The following is a 19,116-nucleotide window of genomic DNA, read 5'->3' as shown; positions in this document are numbered from 1 at the left end:
AAGGTTGCTTTTTGTATATATAGACACATAACAGCGGTGGTTATTTTCACTATGGCTCACAAGGCACTGGGATCCGGGCTGAGACCCCCAGTGCAGCACAGCTGTGGACTCACGTCTTCCCTGGGGACCTTTTGGGGGCGTGTAAGGGCGAGAGAACTACACTTCCCAGCAGACTTTGCAGCGGGTTCCCACAGTGGGGCATGCTGGGAGTCGTAGTTGGAGGTGCCTGGTGAAAGTTAATCACCGAAGCGGCGGTAGGCAGTTCCCAGAGCGCCTCGGTGTGTCTCATTGTCGTGCCGGCTTCGGCTTTGTCACCTCCAGGGGACGCGGCGCAAGATGGATGAAGTGTGGGCGGCTGCTGGGGCAGGTGCCCGCGGGGTAAGCAGCTGGGGCGCTGCCCCACAGGGCGGAGGGGGATGATCTACCCGGCACACGAGCGTGCGCGGTTCCGTACCTGGCTACACCCAGCTGCTGCCCCCGGGGGCTGGGCGCGTGGCTCGCTGGCCGTGCCCGGGCTGTGCGGCAGGCTCGGGCGCACCCGGGAGCGGCTCCCGGCAGCCCAGGGGGAGGAAGAAGGATCTGCCATCGCTTTTCCGCTGCTGCCCTTTGAACTGCTTTGTGTCCGCCAACAAAGGGGGGGGGCGGCGATCTCCTCCCCCTTCTCGCTGTCACGGGGCTTTAAGGGCGTTTGCTGGGACAGGGATTTGCGGCTCTAGCTCCCTCCAAAGGGCAGCGGCGAGAAACAAAACCGGCTGGATCCCTCCCCTCCCCCCGGAGCCGCGAGAGAGGGGGACTGGCCTCCCCTCCCCTCGCTGGCCATCTCTTCCCTCCTCCCCCAACCAAACCCTGTCCTAGTCCGCGCCACTCCCTCCCCAGAGTCCCGGGGGTGGGGCTGCCCTCCCCCTAGCTCCCCGCAGGTGGCAGGGGGCTGCCCTCCCCTTCTGTCCCCTTTCTGCACCTGCACCGGAGTCCTACAGGTGCAGTCTGGCTTTACTGGCTCCCTGCCCACGCTGTATCGCCCGAAAGGAGCTGTCTTGCGCTCCCCGGAATTCAGAGCCCGGGGTTCTCTTGCCTCTCTTCCCCTGCCCCACTCTAGCGGGCGGAGGCAGGAGCTGGAGGGCGGGTTTTGTGGCTAAGGCACTGAGCTGGGACTCTGGAGACCTGCATTCAGTTCCTGGCTCTTCCACAGCTTCCTTTTGTGACCTTGGGGGGCAGAGGGAGTCTATTAATTAATAACTGTGAGGTACTTGGATACAAGAAGGGTGGGGGTATTAGACAGAGGAAGGGGTTTCCGTCCCCCCTCCAGCTTGCCTTAAAGCCCAGAGAGAGCCCTCCCCCAACACCAAAGTGTGGGACTGCTCTGCCCCACCTGCACCCCCAGCCCCAAACCTGTAGCATAAGAACGTAAGAATAGCCCTACTGGGTCAGACCAAAGGTCCATCTTGCCCAGTATCCTGTCTTCCGACAGTGGCCAATGCCAGGTGCCCCAGAGGGAATGAATAGAACAGGTGATCATCAAGCGAACCATCCCCTGTCGCCTGTTCCCAACTTCTGGCAAAGAGAGGCTAGGGACACTATTCCTGCCCATCCTGGATAATAGCCATTGATGGACCTATCCTCCATGAATTTATCTATTACTTTTTTGAACCCTGTTGTGGTCTTTGCCTTCACAACATCCTCTGGCAAGGAGTTCCACAAGTTGACTGTGCATTGGTTGAAAAAATACTTCCTTTTATTTGTTTTAAACCTGCTGCATATTAATTTCATTTGGTGACCCCTAGTTCTTGTGTTATGAGAAGTAGTAAACAACATTTCCTTATCTACTTTCTCTACACCAGTCATGATTTTATAGACCTCAATCATATCACCCCTTAGCCGTCTCTTTTCCAAGCTGAAAAGTCCCAGTCTTATTAATCTCTCCTCATTCGGAAGCCATTCCATACCACCAATCATTTTTGTTGCCCTTTTCTGAACCTTTTCCAATTCCAATATATATTTTTTTGAGATGGGGTGACCACATCTGCACACAGTATTCAAGCTGTGGGCGTACCATGGATTTATATAGAGGCAACATGATATTTTCTGTCCTATTATCTATCCCTTTCTTAATTATTCCCAGCATTCTGTTTGCTTTTTTGACTGCCACTGCACATTGAGTGGATGTTTTCAGAGAATTATCCACAATGATTCCAAAATCTTTCTTGAGTGGTAACAGCTAATTTAAACCCCATCATTTTGTTCCCCAGTCACCTAGTTTTGAGAGATCCTTTTGTAGCTCTTCACAGTCTGCCTGGGTCTTAACTATCTTGAGTAATTTTGTATCATTTGCAAATTTTGCCACCTCACCGTTTACCCCTTTTTCCAGATAATTTATGAATATGTTGAATAGGACTGGTCCCAGAACAGACCCCTGAAGGACACCACTATTCATCTCTCTCCATTCTGAAAACTGACCATTTATACCTACCCTTTGTTTCCTATCTTTTAACCAGTTACCAATCCATGAGAGCACCTTCCCTCTTATCCTGTGGCAGCTTACTTTGCGTAAGAGCCTTGGTGAGGGACCTTGTCAAAGGCTTTCTGAAAATCTAAGTACGCTATATCCACTGGATCCCCTTGGTCCACATGCTTGTTGACCCCCTCAAAGAATTCTAGTAGATTGGTGAGGCATGATTTCCCTTTACTAAAACCATGTTGACTCTTCCTCAACAAATGATGTTCATCTATATGTCTGACAATATTGTTCTTTATTATAGTTTTATTATAGCATCTACATAAAGATTCTGCTCTCTTTTTCCATCCGTCCCCTATGGCCTCTTTACATTCGAAAGAGGGTAAGTGAATCCATACCCACCAGCTGGGATGTGTCAAGAGAACAAGTTTTTCACTCAGTTTGCAATAATCCCAGCAGAGTCAGTAGTTATAGTTTTGTGCCACTTCCTGCAAATCACATTTAGCTCCATAAATTTATTTCAGTTCTTTGTTCTTGAATAAGTGTCAGGATCCTGCTAATCACCGCAGCCTTGGGCAGGATCTGGGCCTAATGATCTTTGAGGCCAGGCACTGAGGTGATGGCAAATTGGGAGAATATGTAGGTTGGGATTCTGTCTTTGTTAAACCTATTAAATATCCACTATGAGCCTGACCCTGCAATCCAAGCACAGGGAATAAATCCTATTAATTTCAGTGCGCTATTTACCCAGGGCCAGCTCTAGTTTTTTTTTTTTTTTTGCCACCCCAAGCAAAAAATTTGCTGCCCCAATCTCTGAGAGCGCAACTGGCCAAGCCAAAAACAAACAAACAAAAAAATGCCGCTCCTGGAATTGTGCCTCCCCAAGCACGTGCTTGCTTTGCTGGTGCCTAGAGCCAGTCCTGTATTTACCTGTGTAAGGGCTGCAAGATTGGGCAGTAAAAGCTAGATTTTGGGTACTGATGAAGCATAGCATATAAATTGGACCCAAGGTGGGTTTAAACCTCCTTTGTTCTCTTGGGGGCAGCCAAGAGCTGATAGACCCCTCCACATAAATTGGAGCAGCCCAAAGTTCCCACAGCAGTGGCTTCCTAGGGGTTGTTCTACTAGCCCAGGATGCCTGCAGCACAAGGCTCTTCAGTAATGCCTCTTCCTCCTGCTGCTTCCTATGCTGGAGGAATCCTCAGCTGCTTGGTTAGCGTGTCTCAAAGGGGCCACAGCAGGGAGCAAAGTTCTGGAACTAACTGTCACTTCACATAAAATTAGTGGCTTAATCCTGGCAAAGATCCTGATTTCAGTCCCAAGGCGGTGTGATAGAAGCAGGAAATACGACTTGTTCAAGGGAGGAGAGCTTCTGCTTGAATTTTATTTTGATTCCAATATATCATAATAATACCTAGTGTTTACTTAGCACTTTTCTTCAGTAGATCTCAAAGTGCTTTACAAAACAGGTAAGTATTATTATCCGCATTAAGGATGCCTGTTGCAGGCTCTGGGCACCCTCCACAGATCATTAAGAATACAATCCAGTTAATGAAAGCAGCAGTGACAAACCAATGACCTTTTCCCACACACGGGAAGCCATTCCACAAAACCACAATTTCCATATCAAATAAAACTCCATACCCTATTAGCTCTCAAATCTCAATTCTCCTCAAGCACCTGCTCAAATCAAAGGGCTTTGTGGTGTGTCTTGTAGATCAATGTATTTAGGTTATTACAGACCAAAGGAAAGGGAGCTGGGGAGTGAATTCCAGGGTTGAGGGGCCTTGTGGAGAATATTCTGTCCGTTGGTCCCTTATCCAAGTTCTGTCATTCGAATAAGTATCTGAAAGTTAGGGAACTTATTCAAAGCTGGAGTCTGAACCTATCAGAGTTGGCCCTGGATCTACTTCAGTCTATTCATAGAAGAGAAAGAATCATTCAGAATTAGAGATTGCCCAGAACTGGAACTCAGAGTCTAAATTCAGTTTACATGACTCCTAAGATTTCACTAGGAGGGTGGTGAAGCACTGGAATAGGTCACCTAGGGAGGTGGTGGAATCTCCATCCTTAGATGTTGTTAAGGCCCGGCTTGACAAAGCCTTGGCTGGGATGATTTAGTTGGTGTTGGTCCTGCTTTGAGCAGGGGATTGGACTAGATGACCTCCTGAGGCCTCTTCCAACCCTAATATTCTATTATTCTAAGATGAGGGAAAATTTGTGAAGAATGCTGGGGCAAAATTTTGTAAGGTCAGCATGTGACACTTTGTCATAAATGGATCTGAATTCTCCTGTGTCAGCCTCAAACACAAACTCTGAATCCTATCCTAGTGCTAAACCAGATTTACATATCTTGTCCTCTTCCTCTGCCTATTGGAAATAGAACACCCCAGGATTGATGTTTCCCTACAGTGTTCACTTTGAGTACCACTACAGATAATATCCTCTTCTGCAGTCTGAATGCTTGATGTCATGTCATAGTTATTCTCTAGGAATGTGTCTGCCCTGGATTGTGATGATAATGCTCAATGATGACCTAATTGCAGCACTCTCACTGTGTAGGAAAAGTACTTGATTGTGGCCTCTTGGTTTGTCTTCTCACCAAAGAGATCATTGCCTCACAATACAATGCGCCATCAGTGCTGTCACTTCATTTATTTAATGAGCTGTTATAAGGCTGGTTAATACATCTAAAGACCTTGGGTATAGTCCTGGTGTCTAACCCTTCTCTGAGCAGGTGTAGATAATGGAGGTAAAAATGCCTGGGCCTGGTCTAGCTTTCCCACCATTGCTATCACCGTGGAATTGCACCAGTGCTAGTACAAGTGTGGGAAAATTCTTGAAAATTGCCAGTATAGAAGGAGCCTCAAATATTAGGTGGAACTAAAGAGAAAGGAACGATGATCTAGGTGCCATTCCTGGTGCTACTACAGAATTAGGGCTAGATCTGCAAAGGAGATTTAGACTCAGCATAGCAGCACCTCATTTTTAGGTGTCGTGCCTCCTAATTGAATCCACAGCTCTGAATTAGGTGACCAGGTTTCCTGTACAATGCCTGGGAGATTTAGGCACCTAAGAATGGGACCCACCAAGCCAGCAAACTGAGCTGGGAGCTGCCTAAGCTAGCCAGTGGGAAATGCTGAAGAGAAAGGTAGGGCCTAAGTCTTGCCCCTCAAAAGGAGTTGGGCTCCTAACTCTGGGCCAGAGGGAGGTGCTTCCCTCTACTCAGAATACAAGCCACGACTCCTTTCTTGAAGTTAGATGCCTACGCCAGGTTAGCCCTTTCTCTCATAAAGGTGGTGGAGGATGTGGGAGACCTGGGTTTAAATCCCTACTTTACCTGATGTGGAACAGGGAGTTGAACCCAGGTTTCCCATGTGAACGTAGCATCCCGTGGGCTAGGGTAATCTGGGGTGGGAGTTTCTCCTGGAGGAGCTGTTCCACTTTGTATGAAATGCTTATTGATGTCCGAAGCCTAGGAGTCTGCATTCATGATCAAGAGCCAGAGAGGACTACTGAATTCATATTTCTGACTGAGGCGAGGGTTAGTGTGAGTATGGGGAGAGGGGTGTACGAGCGGCCCAGCATGTACAACACAGCTAATAAAAGGGAGAAGTGTCCAAACTTTCTGTGGTATAAGTGTCCTGTACTGGTGTCACAATTCCTTTCAAATTCTTAGGACTCCTGCTTTTAGCACCTTCCAATCTTGCAGTGATCTCCTCGTGTATACCTGCCATGGACCTGAGTATCAGTGTGTTGAAAAGCGTGGCGCCTCAGGTTTGAAACCACCTGTCACTTTGAGTAAGAGTAGGAGTTCGCTTTGGTTGCCTTCTCAGGAGCCTTTGTTCCCCACATGGTTTGTGCAACGTGCTGTGTGTTGTTTGGCTGTCACCCTCCACCCCAGAGTTAACTGCATCTCACTGGTGATTGTATGGTTAAAAAGTGCTTTGGGATTATATGTAAGTGTAAAGTGTTGTTATTATTAGGATGAAGCTCTCCAGAACTAGAACAATTGCTGTTGAAATTGACCTTGCTGTATGTTGAATCTTATCTATTTGTGTTGTACTATTGATTATCATTATTATTATTTCTTTATTCTTAGTAGCCCTCACAATTTTATTTGTTTTAGGTTTATAAAACTCTCCGTAGGTGTCCATCCTATTGTCTTTATGGCCATCCCATAAATTAAAACACACAATACAAAATACACTATAAAGGACTATTTACCACACCTTGACATGCAAATAAATATCTACCAGCTAAGATGAGAATGGTAAAATAGACCCAAGCCCCTGCAGCCCTCAGTCCATCCCCTCCCCAACATCTGCCAACTGTTCTGGCTGCTTTCTCCAAACCATTGCCCTTGTCTCAGTTTTATCTGAATTAAGTAGCAAACAGTTAGCCCTCACCCAGTCCCATGGTTATATAGGGTGATATATAGAAGAGCCCAAGGCCAGATTTTGGAGTGCTCAAGCATCCACAATGAGGGCTAGATTTTCAAAAGAGCTCCACTCCTATTTAGGCACCTAATTAAGGGTCATATCTTCAGAAGGGCTTGGCATCCAGCAGCTCCCATTGTGTTGCTTATGGCCAATTTTCAAAAGACCTCAGTGTGTTGGGTGCTGAACTCCTGAAAATTCCATCCAGAAGTACTGGGTAATTTGTTCCACTGCTGTGGCCAGGTCAGCTGTGGTAGAGCTGTGAACCTGGGTGTCCTCAGCCTGGTGAATAAATTGCAGACTGTGCCTCCTCATTAAATGTTGCCAATAAGAAAGAGCTCTTGAGGCAGAGACAAGGGTTAGAGGACACAGTGGTAAAAACTCCAGCAGCAGGTCTGTAGTTCGGCTCGTACTGTTGCACTGATGGAGATGCATGCCAAAGCCCCATGTATTTAAAAAAAATAAATTTCTTTATGTATGTGTTTAATACCTTAGGCTGATATTTGTGAGGCCTTTTGAGATCTTTGGGTCAAGTATATTATATAAGGGTTTGAGCTGAAACCCATTACAGTCCATCAAAAGATTCCCATTCCTGTTTTCAAGACATTTAAAAAACAAAACAAACCATTTTAAGCAGCTTAATGTGTATTTATTGAAGAGACGAGTCTCCAAGAAATAATTTGAATATCATGGCTTTCCATTACTATATATTAAGAAGGAAATCAGAAGAACAAAAAGCTACTTTTGAAAACTGTTCAATGAGAAACAAACTGGCAAAAACCAGGAAACTCAATCCTAAGGCTAATGAATACTCTGTCCTGAACTCACATTGACTCTTTTGTTTCCCACACTCCCATGAGCTGCACACAGATTCAGTTTGCCAGTCTTAACCCTTCTGACTGAGGTCTGCTCTACATACAGTTTTTGTTCTGGGATAACTATGTTGGGGTGGGGTGTGATTTTTATTTTTCACCGATATAGTTATACCAATACAACCCCTAGTGTGGATGCAATACTACCTGTATAAATACCAGTATAACTGAATCTGCACTAGGGAGGCTGTACCACTTTCACTATACTATATTTTAACTATATAACTTTTGTGTGTAGACAAGGCTTATGTGTACACCAGGAAAATTGGGACCTGTGATACATCGCTGTTGCAGCTTCATGATGGAAGTTCTAGTGTAGATAGGGCTTAGAGCAGGTCTGGACTGCACTTTAGTTAAAAAGCCAGTGGCTAGCCTACACTAGCCGTTCTGCTGTTGATACCACTGGCACCGCTGCACCCATGCCAGTGTTACAGTGGGAAGTTTTAAGGAAAAACAGTGTAGTGTAGATGCACCTTTAATGTGCTGCTGTTATTTGTCACAGCATCAATGAAATTGATGGAATGCCATCACTGAGGGGTTAGCTGGAAGATTCAGCATTATGGAAGCCCTGTTCTGCCAGACTGCATCTGGACTATTCAGTAGTGCAGAACAGGTGCTTTCTACTGTGAACAGCAGTAAAAATGATGTTTACTACCTGCAACAGTTAAATTTATTCTACTGTTGACTAAATTATAAACAATGGTTTCTGAGCTGGCAAAGATACCAAACATAATGATCTGCTAGGATGATCTGGTCTCTTAAAAGTGACTGTTCTGTCTGCCAAAGTTTAGCAAGCTGTTTAGTGTTGCTGTTGTTTGTTAAGTTAAACTGGGTCCAATTTGTAGCCCATTTAAAACAAAAATTGCATATTGTGTCTTTATAATAGAAATTGATTTGCTTTGCTCATTTTTCCTCTAAATGGGCTATTAAACTTGGTATCTCCAGCAGAGGGTGCTGGTGCTCTGTCAGAACTCAGAACCAGCCTTTCAAATTGATTGGAAAAATCTGATCAGACCTTGTTCCGTGATCAAATCTGTACTTTTTTGATTTGAGGAAAATAAAGTTTGAATCAATTGTCTGAAACTCACTGGCTTGCTGTATTTAGTTCCATCAAAGGAGAAATGTATTTCTTCTAAAAATTATCCATTTGCTTAAAAAAACTTGATGTTGGTTGTCTTTTTTGCTCACTCTCTCTGTAATCCTTTGAATAGCGTTTCATGTGTTTTGTCCTCAGCAGAGATTATCCTCCTTTTTAGATAATGTATTCTCATTTCACTGCTTCTTTTTAATATTTTTGGTCAGAATTAATATTTAGAATCAGTTTAATATTTAATGCAGCTTTTATTGGGAGGATATAGGCTGATCCTGTAATTAGTTCCACTTAGGTATGGGGGGAGCAGGAGAGGTCTGTGTGTGTGGAGCTCATTGTAGGATTGAGGCTATACTCTTATTCTTGCAGCGGGATGGATAAAAAGATCTGATTAGGTCTCTTTCAGCTCTCAATTCTGTGACCCTAACATTAAAAGTAAGCTGCAAAAGACTTAAATACAAATGGGCTCGTGTTCTTTTTTTCTTTTTCTTTTTTTTGTTATTGTTGTTACTTTGCTTCTTTATGATGTATAAAGAGGCCCTGAAAGATTTTTCTTTTTTCAGAGAAGAAAATTTGCTTTTTTTAGCCTTAGAAATATCAAGAATATGAAGTCTGCTTTTTCTGGAGGACTTGCTGAATGTCTCAGAACATGTTCTATTATGAGTTCTCAGAACTTAGTATTGAAATTTTAGCAAAGACTTCCTTTCTTCAAAATGTTCAATAATCACTGCAGTTAAATAGCTATTAACAACACAAACAATACACTATCTGACTAAACAGCCTTTTCCCTCTCACTTGCTAAACTTTCATTCTTTTGTGGTGTCATCATATTGTTAGTTCTTCATCATAGAGTCGTACAGGGCAAATTCTAATTTCAAATGCAAAAAAAAAGTTTGTTTTTTTTATATATATATATATATATGTGATATGGCTTTCTTTATAAAACACAAAGAGGAAAAAAAGAGATGCATGAGTCTAATATTTTTCTTCGTAAGTGATCTTTAAGACAAGTAAACTGCAGTCTAGACCAGAGGCATTAATTTTGGTTGGGAAGAATAAAGAAGCCTATGTATAATTTTCATTGTGGCGAAGTATTGATTATACTGGAATTTCATGTCCTCTATCAGTTTTTATTGTGGCACCTTTCCTTAATAATGTGTTGACATTAGGGGAAAAAAGGAGATCAGCAGAGTAATATTAATAATAATACAAATAATTACTGATATCACTGGTAATGGTGTTTGTAATTGACATTCCCAAATTTAAATATTCATTGATGAATACGAACTAATTTGATCAAATGATCGTTGTGTTGAAGTGCATGGAAAGCTGCCCCGGCACTGCAGTGCCTTTTTATACATTGCTTTATAACACACAGTCCCCTGTGGGTCTGATCCAAAGCCCACTGGAATCAATGTAAGTCTTTCCATTGACTCCAGTGGGCTTTAGATCATAGCCTATGTGGAGACAAGCAGTAAACTTTTAAATCCTAAAACACTTCAGTGATAGCCTTTTACACCCAAAGATCTCAGCGTGCTCACAGGTCCTCTGTGAGATGGGTCCTTATTAATACACTTGGTTTAGAGATAAGGAGGGATTTGATTTACTCAAGAATCTGAATTTGAAGCCCTTTCTCAGGCAAAACTCCCATGTAAGTCCATCGATGCTGGGCATGGATATAGCCAGAGTGAAGCCAATATGTTTAATTTAATTTTCTGTAGTGGGTGATTGCTTAACAGCATTCTAACTATTTCTTCCAAATTGCTCTGTAAAAGGGGGGCCCATGCTGGCTAATTATAGCACTTCCCTTACAGGCTGTAACCGAAAGGGATTAATGGCAGAAACATGGTTGCTCATTTTATTTTCCATTTTCAGTGGGTGAGGCTGCCGCTTTTGTTCACACTAAAGTTCCAACTTCTCTGGGCTGGGCTGGGAACTGGGTTAAGGAACTCTGTTTAAACTACCAATCCTAGTATTAGCTGGAACCATGTTCCTCAGTTCAGTGTACAGCCTGGGATAGACAGGGTCTGAGGCTACATGGCCATGTCTACACTACAAATTTTGGTCAATGCTAGTTACATTGGCATAAAACCGCCACAGTTAGTATAATGCTTGTGGGCAGCATGTGGACTTGGCTCCTTCCGTCAGCGCTGCACGTACTCACCAGGAGTGCTTGTGTCAATGAACAGTGTGGTAGGTATCCCAGTGTGCAACTCACCATTGTTCAGCGCACTATCTTTGGGGAAGTTTTGGCAGTCCGTGGTGGGACAGAAACGAAGGGTGGCTGTGAGTAAGGGGTCAACATCCCAACATGCAACTCTCTCCATCCCATGATTTTTGTGCCTTTTTAAAAATCTCACGAACCTACACAGCCCCCCTCCCTGTCAACCATCTCTGACAGAAGCATATGGCATGACACAGCTCTGACTTACTGTCATGAGCATTGCAAGCATTCGATGGTATCTGCAGAGCTGTAAGAAGAACCACATCAGCGGGGAACATGATGATTTCTTGGAGGGCAGATTTCTGTGGAACATAGTGAGAACCAATTCAAGGTTGTTGATGGCATTCACGGAGCAGCTGTAGATGGTGGAACACTGCTTCGAGGCCTCAGAAACAGGCACTTACTGGTGGGATTGCACTGTAATGCAGGTTTGGGATGATGAGCAGTGACTGCAGAACTTTCAGATGCACAAGGCTACATTCCGGGATCTGTGTGCCAAGCTCCTCCCAGGCCTCCAGCAGGAGGACACCAAATGAGTGCTGCACTGAAAGTGGAGAAGTGAGTGGCGCTCTAACTGTGGAAACTTGCAGCACTGGGTTGCTGCCGGTCAGTGGAAAATCATTTTGGAATTGTGGGGGCTGTTGTCATGTAAGTGTGCAGGGCCATTAATTGTCTCCTGCTGTGTAGGACTGTGACTTTTGGCAATGTGCAGGATGTCAGGGATGGATTCGCAGCAATGGGGTTCCCGAACTGTGGTGGCGCAATAGACAGCACACGTCCCTATTTTGGCACCTGACCAACTTGCCTCCGAATACATCAACAGAAAGGGCTACTTTTCTATGGTTGTGCAGGTGTTGGTGAATCATCAGGGACACTTCACCGACATCAGTGTTGGCTCTGAATACTGTCAACGTTTTCCATAGCGGTAGCTGATATCTCTCTCCTGAGGGTAACAAAGGCACAGAGAGCACAGCTGCTGCTGGCGTCCCAAAAGCCGCCTGGGCCCGAATGCCGCTAGTTTGTGTGCTGCAATGGCGCCTGCCGAAGTAATTGCTGACTGGCATGGGAAAGTGTCCTACCGCGGAGGAATAAATATGGCTGCCATCCATAGAAACCTTTGACAGAGGATTGCAGAGTACATCTCAGGAGTATTCAAGGGTCATCATTGTATACATAAACAAACTGCTCCTTAGCGCCCCCCCCCCCCAACTCTACAGGAGAATGAAAAGCAGATAACAACGCTACCCCTCTTCGTTGTACCGCCACCTCTTCTAGTGAGAGTAAATTAATGACAAGTTAGTGGCTGTGACCTGTTAAGTTGCGGGCACCATCAGAACTTCTCTGTAATGGGAAAGACATTTATACACTTACCCAAGGTTCCTAACTCTGCATCGGGCTCACCCATGCTCGACTGTCGGGACTGATTGGTCTGAGGTGGAATCTCAAACAGGTCCTGGCTCACGGCATAGCTGGACCACCCGGTCACATATTCCCCATCCTCTTTCTTTCCTCCTTCTCCTTGTCCCCACTATTTACACTAGGGGCAGGGCTGGATTAATTTTTTGTGGGCCCAGCACCAAACATATTTGTGGGCCTCCCGGGGAATGAAGGGGCCAGGGGCAAGAGCACAGCGGGCAGGGTGGATTTGATTTAAATCATGATTTAAATCATTAGTCAGGAAGACTTGATTTAATCATGGTTTTCTACATAAAAGTACATTCTTGTTGGTTGTTATAACCTTAATACATATCCTTCATAACTCAGAGATAGATGTAGGTTTCATTTTTAGAAGGTACACACTATATACATTTTTAAACAGTGATTTATTTTGAAAACATTTTGGATGAGTTTTACAGCTGTGTCAGAAAATGAATGATTGCTTGGTTATTTCATTTACTAAAGATAATTGAAGCAGATATTTATGAAGTCACTGGGAGGAGAACTATCTCCCTTTGAACAGGTTAATCATTAATATTTAGAGGATTTTCTTGCCAGGCTGTATTAGGAGGAGAACATCACCAGACAGACATTTAAATTGTTTTATTTAACTAAAACAACAACATTAAATATTCTGGATTTTTTTCTTCAACAGCAAACATTATATTTTAACAAAAAGGCATATGTTCCTTGCTTCTCACATTTAGCTCCAAACTTCTTCTCCTTGTCCAGATCTATTCCGCCCCCAACAATCTTCTATTCGTTGAACTTTTTGAAACTTTTCACTTTCAAAGAGAGGTAAGGGATTGACTCTGTGTACACAAATTTGCAGAGGGACAATAGAGTTGAGGTCTGTTATTTCTCACCTCTATATATTATTTATTTATTTAAAACATTTTTGCTGTTAACAAGCACGTTATCTCTGGAGACACAAATCCACAGTTTGAGAACTACAAAACTAAGCATCTCTGATGGTATCTTCGAGCACTGAGTCCCATTGGGTAGATAGAAAGATTAACCTAAATAATCTATATAGAAGCCTGTGGAACCCCATAAGATTGGGTCCCTAATCCATGAATTATTGGAACTCATTTACAAAACTTTTTTTAAACATTACATGAATATATTGTCTCATACTATACAATTAGAATTTATAATCCATATTTCATGATGAGATATAATGTATCTTAATTAAAACTATCTTTAGATAGGTTTTTTACTCAAAAATCCGATTTAAATAAAAAAAATCTCATGTTTTGATTTTTTTAAAAAAGTCATTGATTTTTATCCACCCTGACAGCAGGGCATGTGGGGAGGGGGGGAAGGATTGGTCCCCAGCTGGAGCAAGGCAGGGGCCAGGGGCAAGAGCACAGCGGGTATGGGGGGAGGATTAGTCCCCGCTGACTGGAGCAAGGCAGGGGCCAGGGGGCGGGAGCTAGGGTTGGTCCCTGGAGCAAGAGAGGGGCTTGGGGTAAACAGGATCCCCCCCACTCCTGCCCACATAGAGCAGGTACCTAACTTCTCCCTGGTTCTAGCCCATTCTCTTTGTCTCTCTCTGCACTGAGCTGAGGGTGGAGGTGCACTGAGCACAGGGCTGGGGGTGCAGGGTCTGGGAGGGAGTTAGGACGCAGGAGCAGGCTGGGGGTTGGGGTGCAGAGTCTGGCCAGGAGCTAGGGTAAGGGAGGGCACTCAGGGTTGGGGTGTGGAGCGCCTACCTGGGGCAGCTCCCATTTGGTGCAAGAGGTGCAGGTGGGAATGTATGTGGGGGGGAGGGTGTGTGTGCAGGAGCTCCCGTTTGGTGCTCAGGGTGGGGGTGGGGATGTGGAGGGGCAGGAGTCAGGTCTGGGGGCTGGGTGTGTGTGAGGGGGTGCAGGAGTCAGGGCTGGGGTTGTGGGGGGGTGCAGGAGTCAGGGCAGAGGGCTGGGGGTGTGGGCTGGGGTCATGGGGGTGCTCCCAGCCCTCTGCCCTGAACAGCTCACGGCAGGGGGTTGGAGGAGGTGTGCCCTGATTCCGCCCCCTTCTCCAAGGCCCCGCCTCTTCTCCGCCTCCTCCCCCGAGTGGCAAGCACACTGCGGCTCTGCTCCTCCCCCTCCCTCACGCCAGCGAACAGCTGTTCGGTGACCGGGGGAAATGCGGGGGTTGGGGGAGGAAAGGAACGCAGCACACTCTGGGGAAGAGCCGGGGGAGTGGCGAGCTTGGCTGCTGGCGGAGCCTGCCCTGCAGCAGGAGTCGGCAGGACCAAGCTTCTGCCCGCTGCCTCCGCAGGAGAGAGCGCTGAGCGGGGGCGGAGAAGAGCGGGCCGGGCCAGGGCCCCTTTGGATCGTGGGCCTGGCGCCATGGTAAATCCGGTACTGACTAGGGGCTCGTGTCTCGGGCTCCTTGAAGGAATCCATGGTGGTGTGCAGTGTCTCTACCAAGTATGGCATGCAGCTCTTTGTAAAACCAGCAGGTCTGTGGCTCGGCACCAGATCAACTATTGGCCTCCTTGGCCTTCTGATATGGCTCACACAGTTCCTTTGCTTTCACACGGCATTGCTGCTGATCTCTGTCATACCCCTTCTCCTGCATCCCCCTGGCAATCTGCTTGTAGATGTCAGTGTTTCTACAGCCAGTCCATAGCTTTGCTTGCATACTCTCGTCTCCTCACAGGCCCAGGAGATCGAATATCTCCTTCTACTCCAAACTGGAGCACATCTGGGCGTGTAGCTGGCATGGTCAGCTGGACAGTTGCACACAACAGTGGAGAGCAGCTAGGTATGCTTGCCAAGCTGGACAGTCAGGAAAAGGCATTTGAAAAATTCCCAGGGCTTTAAAGGGGAGGGAGACCTTCTAGTCTCTGTGACCCCTGGGCAGTGATCAGAGCGGGCAGTGTTTGGCATTGTGGGACAGCTGCTGGAGGACTGTTAGGGCTGACATAAGTAATGCAGTGGCTACACTTGCGCTGTGTCAACCTCAGTACGTAGACCATGGCTCAGTGTTGCTCAGTTACTGCGTTGCTGTAATGGGGTACTTACATGGGTAAGAGACCAATTTAAGTGTAGACATATGCATAGGTAGGTAGATGCAAGGTGGCTTATGTCAACCTAACTTTGTAATGTAGACCAGGCCTAAGTAAAAGTTTTCTACAGTAATTACTTTCCCCACAGCAGTTTGCTAAATTACACGGTCATTAAAATTTTATTGTGTAGAATTAGCAGGTTAATAAACTGCTGTAGAAAGACACTGTGAGCACTGAGAGGGTGAAACAAGACCACATGGCCCACGAGAAAGACAAGGTGGGTGAGGCAATATCTTTTATTGGATCAACTTCCACTGGTGAGAGAGATGAACTTTTGAGCTCTCCATTAGAGCTCTCCATTAGATAGAGCCCATAACTGTTCAAATGTCTGTATTCTGGAAGGCAGAATTTTCCTAATAACCCCAAACGTGCTAGGTTTTACAATAGTAATTTTTAAAATCATTGGTATGCAAATACCCATCATTACCATCTCGGGAGTATGATGACCTGTTTCACATTGAATTTATGCCTCATCCTCGCTTCTGCTGGGACAAGTGGATTGACCTTTCTCTTTTCACAAAGTGCAGTTTACCCCATTCTCACCCGAGAGGAAGCTTTAAGGAGGCTTTTCTTGTAGGTAGTGTTATCCACCGGATACAATAGGGGAAAGGCATCATGAGTCTCTTGAGTTCTATTCCCGCCTCATCTTTTGACTCACTGACGTTGGGCAAATCACTTATCCCCTCTGCACCTCAAGTCCCTTCTCTATAAAGCAGCAATAATGATTCTTAGCCAACTTTGTAGCATTGGTATCTTCTCTCTTATTTATATGGGGAGAGCAAGACAAGGAAATATCCTCTCTCCTAACTACCTGTTCTCTGGCTCCTCTACCTTCAGTAAACTTCCTATCCACATCTCTTTTTCTGGTTCCATCCTGTATTTTTCTATTGATTGCGTGATCTTTTCATATTAAGCCATTATTTAACTCAGTCTGCAGCTGTAGCCTTTTTCATGAAATTCCACAAATCTCTGAGTGAAATAAGTATGTAGGGCCATATTCTAGGGTTACCATATCTAATAAATAAAAAAAGAGGACCCTCCACGGGCCCTGGCCCCGCCCATTTCCCCACCCCAGCCCCGCCCCAACTCCGCCCCTTCCCGCCCATCTCCGCCTCCTCCTCCCTCCCACTCCCAGCCACGCAGAAAGGGCTGCCCGAGCGCTACCGGCTTCACGGTTTGCCGGGCAGCCCCCAGACCCTGCGCCCCCGGCCGGCGCTTCCCCAGCGCAGCTGGAGCCCGGGAGGGGAAGCACCCAGCCGGGGGCGCAGGGTCTGGAGGCTGCCCGGCAAACCGTGAAGCCGGTAGCGCTTGGGCTTCGGGCAGCTCCCTTGCCGCCGGACCCTGCACCCCCAGCCGGGCACTTCCCCTCCCGAAGCCGGTAGCGCTCAGCTCTTAAACAGAACTGAAGAGTCAGGGGAGGAGCAGAGCCGCCATTTTCCCGGACTTGTTCGGCTTTTTGGCCATTCCCCCCGGACGGGGGTTTGAGTGCCGAAAAGCCGGACATGTCCAGGAAAAAGAGGACGTATGGTAACCCTACCCTACCCTTTCCCAGTTCCTAGGGCTCCAGGTGAAAAGCACCTAACTTTACCCCTCCGTGGGCTTCGGGCTCTACTCCTCCGTGGGCTCCAGGGAAACACCCTTTCCCTGTGGACTCAAGAGCTTAATCTTTTGCAGGTTTATGGGATCTTTTACCAGTAATATACTACATAAGCTCTATTTATTAACAATCACCAAAACCAGACTGCACACGCTACACATACAGTGCTCACCACTCCCAATAAGACACATGAACTTTTCTTGATGTCCTGTCAAGATCAGGTCCATCTGGGGGACTCCAGGTTCTGTACGGTTTCATTGGGAGAGAGTTGAGGTCTGGCAGCTCTGATCTTTGGGGCTGTGTCCTGGAGTTGGTCCCCAAATAACTTCCTTTGGGACCCCAGTTTATATAGCAAAATTTGAATCCTTTTAAGCTATACCTTAACCAATCATTATATTAACATTTTACGAACCAATCCTAACATAGTGTAACAAAATTCTTTAGCCAATCCTACCCCGCCACCTTAATTAATTTACGCCTAGCAAAATTAATTATGTAACAGACAGAAAAGAACTGGACAGAGACCATACAGATAAACAATAGGGAAGTGGGGACCATAATGACAAAACAATAAAGAAATGAGGATTTCACAACCACAATTACTGATAAGCAAATCGAGGGACGTGATCATTCCCCTCTATTCGGCATTGGTGAGTCTTCATCTGGAATACTGTGTCCAGTTTTGGTCCCCACACTACAAGAAGGATGTGGAAAAATTGGAAAGAGTCCAGCGGAGGGCAACAAAAATGATTAGAGGGCTGGAGCACATGACTTATGAGGGGAGGCTGAGGGAACTGGGATTGTTTAGTCTGCAGAAGAGAAGAATGAGGGGGGATTTGATAACTGCTTTCAACTACCTGAAAGGGGGTTCCAAAGAGGATGGAGCTCAGCTGTTCTCAGTGGTGGCAGATGACAGAACAAGGAGTGTGGTGGGGGAGGTCTAGGTTGGATATTAGGAAAAAAAAGTTCACTAGGAGGGTGGTGAAGCACTGGAATGGGTTCCCTAGGGAGGTGGTGCAGGGCTGAGGCAGACTAGTCCCTACCTGTCCTGGCTTGCACCGTGCTGCACCTGGAAGTGGCCAGGAGGTCTGGTCCTCGGGGTGGTGGCCACGGGGCTCCGTGCGTTGCCCCTGCCCCAAGCACCATCTCCACACTCCCATTGTCGAGGAACCAGCCAATGGGAGCTGGGGGAGACAGTGCCTGGGGGCAAGAGCCGCGCGTGGAGCCTCCTGGCCCCCCCCCCGCCTAGGAGCCGGTCTTGTTTGGCTGCTTCCAGGGCATGTGCAGCGCAGTGCCAGGACAGGCAGGCAGCCTGCCTTAGCCCTCCCTCCCCCCACTGCGCCATTGACCGGGAGCTGCCCGAGGTAAGCCCATGTCCCAACCCTGAGAACCCCCACAAACCTGGAGTACGCTCCTGCCCCCCAAATTCCTCATCCCTGGCCCCACCCCAGATCCTGCACCCCAAGCCCAGAGCCCGTATCCCCTCCTATACTCCAAACCCCTGCTTCAACCTGCAGCCCCCTACCGCACTCCAAATCCTTCGGCCCCACCCCCCAGCCTTGAGCCCCCTCCTGCACCCCAAGCCCCTCATCCCCGGCTCCATCCCAGAGCTCGCACCCACAGCCCAGAGCCCGTATTCTCTCCTGCACCCCAACCCATGCCTCAACCCCTCCCACACTCTGAGTCCCTAGGCTCCACCCCCCAACCTGGAGCCCCCTCCTGCACCCCAACCCCCTCATCTCCAGTCCCACCCCCTCCTGCACCAGCCCAGTGAAAGTGAGTGAGGGTGAGGGAGAGTGAGCCACTGAGAGAGGGGGGAATATAATGAGCCAGGGCTCGGGGAAGGGGCAGGGCTAGGCAAACTTTTTGGCCCTAGGGCCACATCAGATACAGAAATTGTATGGAGGGCCAGGTAGGGAAGGCTGGGGGAGGCTATGCCTCCCCAAA

The 19,116-nt window shown here is 46.8% G+C and overlaps 1 protein-coding gene across 1 annotated transcript in view; it reads left to right on the top strand.

Moving 5' to 3' along the window:
- Window positions 1-246: 246 nt before the first annotated feature.
- The window catches only part of AMOT (angiomotin), a 94,213-nt gene continuing 75,343 nt past the window's right edge, over window positions 247-19,116 (top strand). The window contains exon 1 of the mRNA XM_034782265.1: window positions 247-378. The gene's annotated coding sequence lies outside the window, so the exon portion shown is untranslated. The remainder of the gene's footprint in view (window positions 379-19,116) is intronic.

Source organism: Trachemys scripta, chromosome 9, assembly GCF_013100865.1.
Source record: "Trachemys scripta elegans isolate TJP31775 chromosome 9, CAS_Tse_1.0, whole genome shotgun sequence".
Taxonomy (NCBI): domain Eukaryota; kingdom Metazoa; phylum Chordata; order Testudines; family Emydidae; genus Trachemys; species Trachemys scripta.
This window is presented reverse-complemented; position numbering and strand designations above follow the sequence as displayed.